This window comes from Cetorhinus maximus, chromosome 1 (genome assembly GCF_964194155.1).
Source record: "Cetorhinus maximus chromosome 1, sCetMax3.hap1.1, whole genome shotgun sequence".
Taxonomy (NCBI): Eukaryota; Metazoa; Chordata; class Chondrichthyes; order Lamniformes; family Cetorhinidae; genus Cetorhinus; species Cetorhinus maximus.
The window spans coordinates 65,392,606-65,406,832 of NC_135879.1; positions in this window are offsets into that span (position 1 = coordinate 65,392,606).

The window sequence follows — 14,227 nt, forward strand, 5'->3', positions numbered from 1 at the left end:
CTAACTTAAAAAGACAAAAAGATCAGACATAACAAGGCTAATTTTTCTAGGTCCAAGGAAATGAACAGAATGTGTGGGTTGAGCCATGACATAATGCTGCGTCTAATGTTATTTCTCTATTCTTTGATTTCTTTTTGAGGCTAAATTTGCATGCTGTGGGCGTTATATGGGTGGTCACTGAGACCTGCTATTGGGTGTAGTTATGCAGGCACAGGAAATTGAAACTTTGCTGCAGGCTTTAAAGCTATGTGGCTGGTTAAGGGGCTATTGCATCTCTGGGCCTTCGAGAGCCTATTTAGGAAACAGTGAAGCCTGAGTTTTGGCGAGCGGTGGGGAGGCCTACAACCTACAGCCAAATATCCTAGAATGCTTTCAATAATAGAATCATTGAATGGTTAGAGTACAGAAAAAGGCCATTCAGCCCATCGTGTCTGTTGGCTCTATGCAAGAGCTAGACACACTCCTCTGCCTTTTCCCGCAAAGTTGCCCTGCAAATTTCTCTCTTCAGATGCTTATTCAATTCCCCTTTGAAAACCATGCTTGTATGTGCCCTCACCACACTCTCAGGCTGTGCATTCCAGGTTCTAATCACTTCCTGTGTAAAAACATTTCCCTCATGCCACTATTGGTTCTTTTGCCATTCACATTTGATTGATGTCCCCTAGTTCTCAACACTTAAAATGAATAGGAACAGTTTGTCCCTATGTACTCTAACTAGATCCCTCATGATTTTGAACACTTCTATCAAATCACCTCTCAACCTCCTCGTCTATAAGGAGAACAACCCCAGCTTCTCCAATTTGACCATGTACCTGACTTCCCTCATCCCTGGAACGATTCTCATAAATCTTTTTCTCTAACCATCGCAAAAGCTTTTATATCCTCCCTAAAGTGTGATGCCCAGAATTGAACACAATACTCCAGCTGAGACCGAACCAGTGTTTTATAAAGTGCATCAGAACTTCCCTGCTTTTGTACTCTATGCCGCTATTTGTAAAATCCAGGATAATTTTCAACCTGTCCTGTCACTGTCAATTATTTGTGCAGGCACTTTTATTTATTCATTCACAGAATATGGGTGTCGCTAGCTGGGCCAGCATTTATTGCCCACCCCTAGTTGCCCTTGAGAAGGTGGTGGTGAGCTGCCTTCTTGAACCGCTGCAGTCCATATGGTATGGGTACACCCACAGTGCTGTTAGGAAGGGAGTTCCAGGATTTTGACCTAGCGACAGTGAATGAACAGCGATATATTTTCAAGTCAGGATGACGAGTAACTTGGAAGGGAACTTCCAGGTGATGGCATTCCCATCTATCTGTTGCCCTTGTCCTTCGAGATGGTAATGTTCAAGGGTTTGGAAGGTGCTGTTGAAGGAGCCTGTCAAAGGATTCCTGCAGTGCATCTTGTAGATGGTACACACTGCTGTACTGTACATCGATGGTGGAGGGAGTAAATGTTTGTGGATGTGGTGCCAATCAAGTGGGCTGCTTTGTCCTGGATGGTGTCAAGCTTCTTGAGTGTTGTGGGAGCTGCACTCATCCTGACAAGTGGGGAGTATTCCATCACACTCCTGTCTTGTGCCTTGTAGATGGTGGACAGGTTTGGGGAGTCAGGAGTAGAGCTACTTGTCCCATGATTCCTAGCCTCTGACCTGCTCTTGCAGCCACAGTATTTATGTGGCTAGTCCAGTTCAGTTTCAGGTCAATGGCAACCCCTGGGATATTGATAGTGGGGGATTCAGTGATGAGTATGCCATTGAACACCAAGGTGCGATGGTTGGATTCTCTCTTGTTGGAGATGGTCATTGCCTGACACTTGTGTGGCGCGAATGTTACTTGCAACTTGTCAACCCAAGCCCAGATATTGTCCAGGTCTTGCTGCATTTGGACATAGACTGCTTCAGAATCTGAGGAGTCTCGAATGGTGCTGAACATTGTGCAATCATCAGTGAACATCCCCATTTCTGACCTTATGATAGAAGGAAGGTCATTGATGAAGCAGCTGAAGATGGTTGGGCTGAGTACCCTAAGGAACTCTTGCAGTGATGTCCTGGAGCTGAGATGATTGACTTCCAACAACCACAACCATCTTACTTTGTGCTAGGTATGACTCCAAACAGTGGAGAGTTTTCCCCCTGATTCCAATTGACTCCAGTTTTGCTAGAGCTCCTTGATGCCAAACTTGGTCAAATGCGGCCGTGATGTCAAGGGCAATCACTCTCACCTCACCTCAGGAGTTCAGCTCTTTTGTCCATGTTTGAACCAAGGCTGTAATGAGGTTAGGTGCTGAGTGACCCTGTCAGAACCCAAACTCTCTCCCAACTGTATGCCACTGTGCCACCATCTCTGCTGGGTCTGCCCTGCCAGTGGGACAGGACATACCCAGGGATGATGATGGTGGACATTATCTGTAAAATATGATTCCATGAAGATGACTATGTCAGGCTATTGCTTGACTAGGCTGTGAGACAGCTCTCCTAATTTTGGCACTAGTCCCCAGATGTTAGTAAGGAGGACTTTACAGGGTCGCAATTGCCGTTGTTGTTTCTGATTCCTAGGTCGACGCCGGATGGTCTGTCCGGTTTCTTTCCTTGTTTTGTAGCAGTTTGTTAGGCCATTTCAGAGGGTATTTAAGAGTCAGCCACATTGCTATGGGTCTGGAGTCACATGTAGGTCAGACCAGGATTCGAACCCGGGTCCCCAGAGAATTACCCTGGGTTTCTGGATTACTAGTCCAATGACAATACCACTACGCCATCACCTTCCCTAATTCCCCCTCTCTTTCTGCACCTGCTTGAGAATTACATTGATTTCATATTACCTCTCCTTATTCTTCCCACCAAAGTGTAACACTTCACACTTCTCTCCATTAAATTTCATCTGCCAGTTATTTACCCATTCAATCAGCCTACATCCTCTTGAAGCCTATCACTATCCTCCTCACAATTGATTATACTTCCAAGTTTTGTGTCATCTGAAAATCTTGAAATCTTTCCTACAGTCCAAGAAACAACCGTTCACCAATCTTCTCTGCTTCCTGTCACATAGCCAACTTTGTATTCGTGCTGCTACTGTCTCTCTATTCCATAAGCTTCAACTTTCCTGGCAAGCCCAATACAGGGCACTTTATCAAACACTTTTTGGAAGTCCATATAGACCACATCAATCAGATTACTTTCATCGACCCTCTTTGTTTCCACATCAAAAAAACTCAAGTTAGTTAAACACAACTTGCCTTTAACAAATAATGTGCTGCCTTTCCTTAATTAATCCATACTTGTCCAGTTGAGTGTTAATTTTGACCTAGAAGTTATTTTTGGCAGTAGCTCATGTCTAAAATGTCAGTGAAGACTAGAAAGGTTTTGTGGCATGAATAAAAGTAAAACAATGTGCAATTCGTCAGCATGCCACAAAGGAAGACAGGTCACATAGTGCAACCTGCTTTGATGACAAGATAGAGAATGGAAAGGATGTCCTGTTTTCCTGGTATGAACAAAGGTCATGAAGGCAATAAGTACTACACAGGACACAGCAAGAAGTAGCTGAGGCCTTTAGTGGCAGTGACACGATACTAAGGACATCAATCTAATGCCAGAAATGGCCTAATGACTTCAGCAGGAGGGAGAAAGTTTGAACCTTGACACAGACGCAAAACTGTCTGTGAGTTCTGTGGCAACAACTTAGTTTATCCTGGGACTCCATTATATGCTCATTAAAATAATATTATTTAAGCACGATATCATCCCGTGCCCAGCTAGGATTCACGCTGTGGTCACAAGCCACAGATACTCAACATAAGTTCCTGCAAGGATCTAATGTATGAAACAACAATAAAGCAGTCTTCACAATCACTGAAATCCTTCTTAATGAAATGGTGTGGGCAATGTTATAGATGTCTTAACGCAACAGTTAGTCATGAAATCTCATTTCCCTGCAGGAGAAAATGACCTTTAACAGGAAGCAAGCCCCCACTACTGGAGGAGGACTTATTACAGTTCAGGAAGTCTCGTTTTTGTGCAAATGGCAGCAGCAACAAATCTTGAAAGAAGTGACAGGAAATGGTGAAGAAGGTGGAAAAGCCCTACTGAAGCTCCTCCTCTGCCCATTTTACTTGTTTAAGCTGCATGCCTCTTTCAATAGACAGATTCTGAAGTGCACAGTAGACCTTGATAATCCTGTGAATCAGAACCTCTGCAGGCAGCAGAATATCAGCTTTAATTTGCCTATCATCCTCTCTACTGTAATTCTGGTGAAAGCATAACCATCATTGTAATTCTCCTCTTCATTAGATGGCGATTGCAGGGTGTCATTAGCCATGAAAACAGTGGGGAGCCTAGCTCCTCAATATCCAACCTTTGGAGGCTTGCCCTTCCACGGATAGGTGGGGAACACTGATAGCCATAGAACGAAAGGATTGCGTGAGAACCAGGGACCCTGACATTGACCTAAATTATGTTACACTTTGGGCTGGATTTTACATTTCTTGGTGGGGGTGAGGGAAGCAGAACAGAAACTGAGGGATCAGCTCACTCCCGCCCCACCATCTCCTTTTGTCCAATCAAGCGTTGGATGCCCAATTAGTGGCTGTCCAGAGGGAAGGAGACCAATTATAGGTGCAAAGGAATCTTACTTTCCGACCTAAACCCTCCCCGTTGCTCCCTTCCAACCTTCCAGTTATTATCAGGGCCAGTTTCTCATGCCTGTTTTTAGATGCCACAATATAGTCAGCTCTTATGATTTTGAGTTCGCGACATGACTGAGCAACAGTGCCTCAAGATGCTCAAGCTCTTGCAGCAGCTCATTGCTGACGTTTCAGACTCAGCTGTGCAGGTGTGCTCAGATAGTACTCTTGCCATCGTGTATTATAGTTTGTGGGTTTCTCCCAGTTCAGGATCAAGAGCAGTACTGAGCAAGTCTATCCATTGTAGAAGAGCCTGTGCATAGTGCTGTTTAGAGTGGGCAATAGGACCCACACTGTCTTGGCAGGGCATTTTCTGGTTGCAATGATCAGACGAACCTGTATAATTCAGGACAAGACTCTAATGCAACCTTGTATCCATCTTCACAGCTATAAGCCGGAGCACTGTTGAAGAATTTTGTTGTGATAGAATGGAGTGAATGGCAGCCCTTGCTTGCCATGTCACAGGGTGCTGCAGAGTAGATTTATGAGGATTTTGAATGATGTAGAGGCACCACCCTCTACCTAAACAGGCTGCTGCTGTGGTTCACGGCTTCTTATTTGTCAGGAGAATAACTACTTATTTTGCAGCAAGCCTCCACAACTGGCAATTGATCTGGCTATCTGCCACCTGCCGTCACAGTTGGTTGCTGTAACTTGCTTGTTCAATGAAGAGTGCAGCATGACATGCCAGGAACAGCACCAGGAGGGTCAACCTGGTGAAGCAACAACACAGGACTATTTGCATTCCAAACAGTGGAAGCAGCATGCGATAGACAGGGCTAAGTAACACCAAACTCAAAGTCTCTTTTTCAATCGTTGAATATCTTCTCTGTTGTACATTCAGTTTCCATGAAAAATACCCTATTGGTTTGTCAACTCCAGTGTCATCTTCTTGTAATAGTACAGCCCCAATGCCTACATCGCTTGCATCAACGGCCAACTTGAATTGCTTGGCATAATTGGGTACTGCCAACACTGGTGTCGTAGTTAATACAGTTTTCAAACTATTGAATGATTTCTGACACTCCAGTGTCCATTGAAACTTCTTGTTCTTTTTGAATAGTTCTGTCAGTGGAGCAACCACTTGGCTAAAATTTGGTATAAATTTCCGGTAAAACCCAGTCATGACCAGAAATCTCAAAACTTCTCATTTTGTTGTAGGCACTGGGAAATCCACGATAGCCTTGACTTTCGCATCTCTTGGAGCCACCTTACCCTGTCCAATGGTATGGTGTAGATACGTAACTTGCGCTTTTGCAAATTCACTTTCAGCCAAGTTCATCACCAAATTAGCTTCTTGGAGTCGAGTAAATAGTTTTTCCAGATGCTGTAAATACCTCTCCCATGTCTGACTGAAAACAATTAGATCATCAATATAAGCCGCACAATTGCTTAGACTCGCAATTACTTTGTTTGTCAGTCTTTGAAATGTCGCAGGTACATTCTTCATACCAAATGGCATGACTTTAAATTGATATAGTCCACTTGGCATCACTAAAGCTGATATCTCCTTTGCTCTCTCCGACAATGGTACCTGCCAATATCCTTTTAGCAAGTCAATCTTTGTGATCAATTTCAATTGTCCCACTTTCTCAATGCAATCCTCCAACCGTGATATGGGATATGAATCCGCTTTTGTCACCGCATTCACTTTTTGATAGTCTACACAGTCTTTGTGTTACATCCGGTTTCGGTACCAGTACAATAGGCGAACTCCAGTTACTGCAACTAGACTCAATATCATTTTGAAGCATGAAATGAATTTCTTTTTGTACTTGTGATAACTTTGCTGGATTTAATCTATAAGGTTGTTGCCTCACTGAGGGTGATATTTCTATACATACATCATGTAAAGCTAAACGTGTCTTCCCCAACTTATTTCCACTAATAGATTTATGTGACTGCAATAGCTTTTCCAAATCACTTTGACTTCTTAGAAGGTAACTCAATATTTCATTTAGATTTTCAAGCACCCCCTCATTATCCAATTTGATTAGAGGAAAATCAATTTCAGAATCCCTGCACTTCCACCTCTTTCTCATCATCCACCTTCACTAACACCTCCTTTTGTTCCTCTTCCCTATCAAAGTACTTTTTAAGCATATTTACATGACACACCCTCTGCTTCTTTCTTCTATCTGGAGTATTTATTAAATAATTTACTTCACTCAATTTCTTTTCAATCCTGTAAGGCCCACTAAATCTTGCATTTAAGGAATCCCCTAGTACTGGTAACAAAACTAATACTTTCTCTCCAGAAACAAAGCTGTGAATTTTAGCTTTCTTATCTGCTTTCACTTTCATCACTTGCTGTGAGATCTTTAAATGTTTTCTAGCCAACTCACATGCTCTGTTCAATCTTTCCTTGAAATTTGATACATAATCCAGGAGAGTAGTTTCTGAATAAACTTTCTGATATAACTGTTTTAATTGCAAATCATTTTTCTCCACTAACCTCTTTGAGATAAACACTTCAACTGAGCATTCCTTCCTCCTGAACAATGTTATCAAATACAGTGGCAGCTAATTGGATTTTAACACCTTCTTCTTGCCTTTGAACTGCCTGCTTATCTTGTTTATTTTGTTCTTCCCTATGGGCCTTTGATCTTGTTATAACACAATCAGCAAACAATCCAGGATATTCCTTCTGTAGCACTTCTGTTGAAAGCACCTCTGCAGGCTGCTCAACCACCATAGGCATCACCCACATTTGTGATCCAGCTATATCATTACCCAGAATAAATTGAACCCCTGCAATGGGCAATTTTTCCACCACTCCAACTATAGCTTCACCATCCTTCCATTTGCTATTTAAATTTGCCTTTTACAACGGACTAGATTTAGCATCCCCATGAGCCCCACCTTCTCCTGCAGCACTGCCTCTGAACAACAAATATCACTATCCCACAACATTAAGGATTGACTGGCTCCTGTATCTCTTAAAATTCTAATATATTTACCTACTCCACCCTGTACATGTGGAAAGACTTACCCTTCACATACAAAGTCTTTAAACACTTCTGCAACCTGCTCCTCAGAATTCTTTTGAGTAAACTGTGAACACATTCTTACTTCTTTACCTTTCACTGATTCTCCCTCTTTCACCTGTACACAAACCAATGGTTTCTCCTGTGCCTGAACCTCAGAACCCACAGTACTTTTACTTCCAGAGCTTTTCTGTACCTCAATAATTCCTACAGATTTTTCCTGCAACCTCCAACACACTGGCTTCGTGTGCCCCACTTTATTACAATGAAAACACCTCAATTTTTGAATGTCACTTCTACCTTCAGCACCTTCCTTTTTATTCTGAGAAAAAAAACTTCCTGGGAACTTCCAGCTACTCCTTCTCTTCCCTGACTACCTGCCTTCCTTTCACCATCCCACTTTTTATCCTTTTCCAATTTGAAAGGGTGATGAAAAAAATGTTTAGCTCTATGAACTAACTCATAATCATCAGTTATCTCCGCTGCTTGCCTTACAGAATCAGCACTCTGTTCCTCCACACGAGTTTTCACTAGTGAAGGGATTGAATCTTTGAATTCTTCCAAAGGAATGACTTCCCTAAAAGCTGCATATGTTGTCTCTATTTTTAACGCCATATCCACCGGTAAAAATTACTTTGTTTTATTCTTTCAAACTCTTGTCCAGGCTGTTTTCTCATGTTCCTAAATTTCTGCCTGTATGCTTCAGGAACCAATTCATATGCACTCAAAATAGCTTTTTTCACCACATTGTAATTCACCCACATTTCTTCTGAAAGTGAAGCATATACCTCAAACCTCCTACCTGATAACTTAGACTGTATTCCTCTCCACAGATGCTGTCAGACCTGCTGAGTTTTTCCAGATATTTTTGTTTTTGTTTCTGTATTAATACCGTCCAGTTTGTCTGTTTAGCTAGCTTCTCTAATGAAATAAAGAATGCCTCAATATCTGTTTCCTCAAACTTTGGAAGAGCTTGTATAAATTTAAACCCGCTGGGTTCTACTCTAGATAGAAATCCTTCCTCACCTAGTGACATCTCTTTTCTGTCAACATTTTCAGCTGGAATTCTCTCTCTTTTTCTCTTTCCTCCTTCTCCATCTTCACAATTTCTAATACCCTTTTAAAAGCCATCTCTCTTTTCTTTGTTTCTAATTCAAGCTTTTTAATTTGCAACTTAAGTCTCACTACCTCCAGCTGTGACTCACTAGTGTCAAGTTTCACTTCCAACTGTAGATGCTGTGCTATACTTTTAACTATATCAGATTTTCTAGCTCCTGCAGGTAACCCCAATTGTAACTTATCCGCCCAAATCTGTTAACTTACTTTTCGTTATTTTCTCCAACCCAATTAGAGTTATCTCTTCTACTCCCAGACAAGTCTTAGCAATTGCCAAAGCCATCTTGCAGTCTCACCACTTCTAAAATACCTCACCAACCCCTGAATCCAAAGTGCCACTCGTACTTGTAAGCTTTAAGATCCACCCATTCCTAACCGAGGAATTAGAAATATAATTTATCCCAGACGAGCCCCCAATTGTTATGACCAATGCAGTTGGTAAAGCACAGTTATTTAAAATTCCCAAAGGGAAATTTCAAACAACTGTCATAACCAATAATTTTAAGTGTTATGTTTGAGATGCGACTCTAAATTCAGGAATCAGACCACTTGTTCTCGAGGTTTTACATTAAACTAAATGAAACATTTTATTAATTTACACTGGTTAAAATATATGTACATATGGCTACAAATTACTACTATCATAACTTTTAACAAATTTCCAAACTAATCTCCATTAAGGCAACAGCAACCCATAGACTTAAGCAAACACCAGGCAAAGGATTTTCACCTTACAAATTCAAAATGAGGTTCTTTTCACTGTGGAGCCAGTTAGAGGCTTGCAGCTGCCTTTTGATCTTACATTGCCTCTGCCCTGCACACCCAAAGACTACTAAAGTTATACCTACAAGCCCAATTGAATGTTAATTTTCATTGGGGAGAATTTTCTTCCCGTTGGGCAGGCCGTTTGGGAGTGGGCGTGGAGCCGATTGCCGCCCATGATCGGCTCCGCCCCGCCATTTTACGCGAGTGGGCCAATTAAGGCCCGCCCAGCGCGAAGCGTGGCTCCCGAGGATTGCGGGAGTGGGCGGGCGGCAGCAGATGTGCAATGACCGCCAGGTCCAATGGCGACCCGGCGGTCTGTTCAAATAAAGCGCTGGCAGCCTTGCAAAGGCTGTTCATCATAGCCAGTAGAAGGGCTCCCCAGAGCACTGCTGGAAAGCAGACCAGGCAAAAGGGTAGGGCAGCAGAGCAGTGTGCCCCTCGGTTTTCTGATGAGTACCTGGAGGAGTGGCAGCATGGTGGGAGGTCCATGTTCCGAGGGATGGGAGGTGGAGGCCCCCCCACCTGACCAAACGTGCCTGGGAGGAGGTGGCTGAGATAGTCAGCTCCCATGACGTGGTGCCACGCACGTGGGTCCAGTGCCGCAAATGATTCAACAATCTCTTGTGCCACCCTGCCCATCTCAAGTGCTTCCGTCTCCATTGCAGTCAGGGTGACAATGGTTGCAGCTCCACCCCCAGTTCTCTGCCTCTTCCTGGAGTTGTGGTTCCCTTTTCCTGAATGAGAAAAAGCAGAGATTTAGGATTATGAGGAGTTAACTGATTGCTAAGGATGGAGCATGAACATTTGAGGAGGATTACAATGAGGAATGGGTTCAATAGGGCAATAGGATAAGAGTGAGTTTGAGTGTTGTCTGTTGAATTAGAGGCTGGAGAGAAAGTAGTGTGTGTGTATCTACAAGGTGTGTCAGTCAGAGGAATGCTGTGCAGGAGAATGATAAGGAGGTGAAAAAGTGATGGCTGCCAGTTGAGAGTTGCAGGTACTCACTTTGCTGACTGAATGAGGTCATTAAACCTTTTCCAGCACTGGATCCAGATCCTGGGCACTACACTCCAGCTGTTCACATCCTCTGCTACTTCCAGCCACCCCTCTTCCTGGGAGCAGAAGTCCACATCTTTCCTCCATCCTAAGGCAGTTTCTTTCTTCCCACTGGTATCATGAATGTTTCACTTATGCTGCCATTTTGAGTCCTGGCGGCGTACCTTCAAATAGAGACCCTGCATTGCTTATGTGCATCATTCCACCTGCGGACCCTAGTTGGTCAGGAAACTCAGAGGTGGGAGGATAAAGCCATGGCTCAGTGCAAGAGTCTTAGCAGTCTGCTAACTAATCAAACTTGTTTTTAAAAATTTTTTCACAGGTCATGGGTGTCACTGGCTAGGCTAGCATTTTCATTGCCCATCCCTAATTGCCCTTGAGAAGGTGGTGGTGAGCTGCCTTCTTGAACCACTGCAGTCCATATGGTGTAGGTACGCCCACAATGCTGATAGGGAGGGAGCTTCAGGATTTTGACCCAGTGACAGTGAAGGAACGGTGATATATTTCCAAGTCAGGTTGGTGTGTGGCTTGGTGGGGAACTTCAGGTGGTGGTGTTCCCATCTATTTGCTGCCCATGTCCTCCTAGGTGGCGGATGTCGTGGCTTTGGAAGGTGCTGTTGAAAGAGCTTTTGGGACTTCCTGACCCGGAAATGGTCCCTCCATTTTGGCAGGGACTAAGCTGATAACATTTCGCTTGTGGAAACTAAGAGCACATGTTTGGTGTTCCACAATATCCATGGGGAACATAATATATTTCTTTGTCTTGTTAAGCAATGGGAAAATTTTCATATGACCCTGTTCATCATAGGAACATAGGACTTAGGAGCAGGAGCAGGCCATTCAGCCCTTCGCGCCTGTACCTGCTATTCGACATGATCATGACTGATCAGGTTGTGGTCTCAACTCCACTTTCCTGTCTGCCCTCCATAACCCTTGACTCCCTTCTCTATCAAAAATCTATCTAACTCAGCCTTGAATAAATTGAATGACCCAGCGTCGACTGCTTTCTAGGGAAGAGAATTCTACAGACTAATGATCCTCTGAGAGAAAAAAATTCTCCTCATCTCTGTCTTAAGGGAGATCTCTTATTCTTAAACCGTGTCCCCTAGTTCTAGTTTCCCCACAAGAGGAAACATCTTCCTGGTATCCACATTATCAAGTCCCCTCAGGATCCTATATGTTTCAAAAAGGTCACCTCTCATTCTTCTAAACCACAATGGGTAAAGGCCCTTCTTTATAAGATAAGATCTTTATCCCAGTAATGATTCGAGTGAACCTTCTCTGAACCGCTTCTAATGCAACTATATTGTTTTTCAAATAATGAGTATTCCAGATGTGGTCTCATCAAGGCCCTGTACAACTGCAGTAAAACTTCACTACTTTAATACTCCATTCCCTTTGCAATAAACGGCAACACTCTATTTGCCTTCCTATTCACTTTCCATGCCTGCCTACAAACTTTTGTGGTTCTTGTACCAGGACACTCAGATCCCTCTTCACCACCATTTTCTGCAACGTCTCTCTATTTAAATAGTATACTGCTTTTCTATTCTTCCTGCCAAAGTGGAAAAGTTCACATTTTCCCACAGTATACGCCACCTGCCAAATTTTTGCCCACTCACTTAACCTATCTAGATCCCTTTGTAGACTCTTTATATCCTCTTGACAATTTTCTTTCCTTGGTGTCATCAGCAAATTTAGCTACCATACATTCAGTCCCTTAATTCAAGTCATTCATTTGATTAAATAATTGGGGCCCAAACACTGATCCCTGTGGGATGCCACTAGTTTCAGCCTGCCAACCCGAAAAAGACCCAATTATCCCTACTCTTTGCTTCCTGTTAGCTAACCAATCCTTTATCCATGTAATATGTTACCCCTTATACCGTGAGCTTTTATTTTATTTAATAAAACTTTGATGTGGCACCTTATCAAATGCCTTTTGGAAATCCAAGTACACATCTCTAGGTTCCCCATTTATCCACCTTGCTTGTTACTTCCTCAAAGAACCCTAATAAATTAGTTAAACACGATTTCTCTTTCATAAAACCATGTTGATTCCGCCTGATCCTGCTATAATCTCTGCATAATAGATTCCAGAAATTTCCCTATGACAGATATTAGGCTAACTGGCCTATAGTTTCCAGTTTTCTGTCTCCCTCCTTTCTTGAATAAAGGTGTTACATTGGCTAATTTCCAATCCATTGGGACCCTTCCAGAATCCAAGGAATTTCCCTTTACTATCTCTGCAGCCACTTCTTTTAAGATACAAGGATGCAGGTCATCAGGTCCTGGTGACTCGTCAGCCTTTAGGTCCAATAGTTTTCCCAGTACCTTTTCCCTGGTGATGGTGATTGTTTTAAGTTCCTCCCCACTTTCACCTCTTGATTTTCAAGTATCTTTGAGAAGTTTTCTAAGTCTTCTACTCTGAAGACAGACACAAAATATCTGTTCAACACTTCTGCCATTTCCTTGTTTTCCATTATTAATTCCCCAAATTCAATCTCTAAAATACCAACACTCACTTTAGTTACTATTTCCCCTTTTAAATAGTTTAGAAACTCTTACTATCTGTTTTTATATTTCTTTTTTACTCCTTTTTTAGAGTCAGATTTTGCTGGTTCTTAAATTTGTCCAATCATCTGACCTATAACTAATCTCCACAGATTTGTACAATATTCCAATTTGATACTATCCTTAACTTTCTTATTTAGCCACAGATGATGCACCCTTCTCAAAAAGTCTTTCTTTTCCACTGGGATAAATTAAGTATTATTGAGCCCACTGCTTACTTGATGAAGCTTTCCATATGTCCAAAACATTTGCATGGTCAGCTTTCATTTTAATAGAATTATCAAGCTCCTTACATTAATAGGCAGCACTCCAATTGCAGGGGACAGACTAGGACGGCCAGAGGCCCAACTGCCTATAACACAACCAGCAGTTTGTTTTTAAGGAGGAGGGCCAGGACAATCGGCAGGACAGCAGGGAAAGCAGTGGAAGATCAGGAAACAGCGGCTAAGGAGGAGTGTTCATGCTCCTCCTGCTCCCTATAAAATCTTGTTTCTTGGCCTTGCTCTAATGGCATCCAGCAATCCCAGGGATGTTGTTTTGGTTGTGTTCCATTCAGGGCAGAGTTTGCCTGTCTGGCATATGCCTGATCACCTATTTCAAGGCCCCCCTCCGAAATTCTAGTCCACTTGAAAATGGTGGGAAGTTGGCAGTAAATTTCTCCTATAATTTTCATCTCATTGCCTCCCTATTCTTGAAATAGGTGGCCAGACCTCCTGCCAGACAGGAACCTTATTAATATTTTATTTATTTAAATTAGGTCCTATGAAATTCTTACAACACCAATATAATTTTGATGTCCAAGCACACAGAGATTGTACTATGCAAACTCTGCCAGAACTTAATTCTGGTGGAGGCAGGGTTCTTGTATATCACCAGCCCGCCTAATTACATGCCCTTCCCACCTCCAAGCTCGCCACCAGAGAAAGCTGAAGTTTCTGCCCAAGAGATCTGTTTGGTGGAGATGTGAAAATAATTAAATGCTATTTTTAAAAAAATGTAGCTTGCAAGAGTTCTGTAAATACTTTAGCAAAATGCGGAATTGTCCCAGATT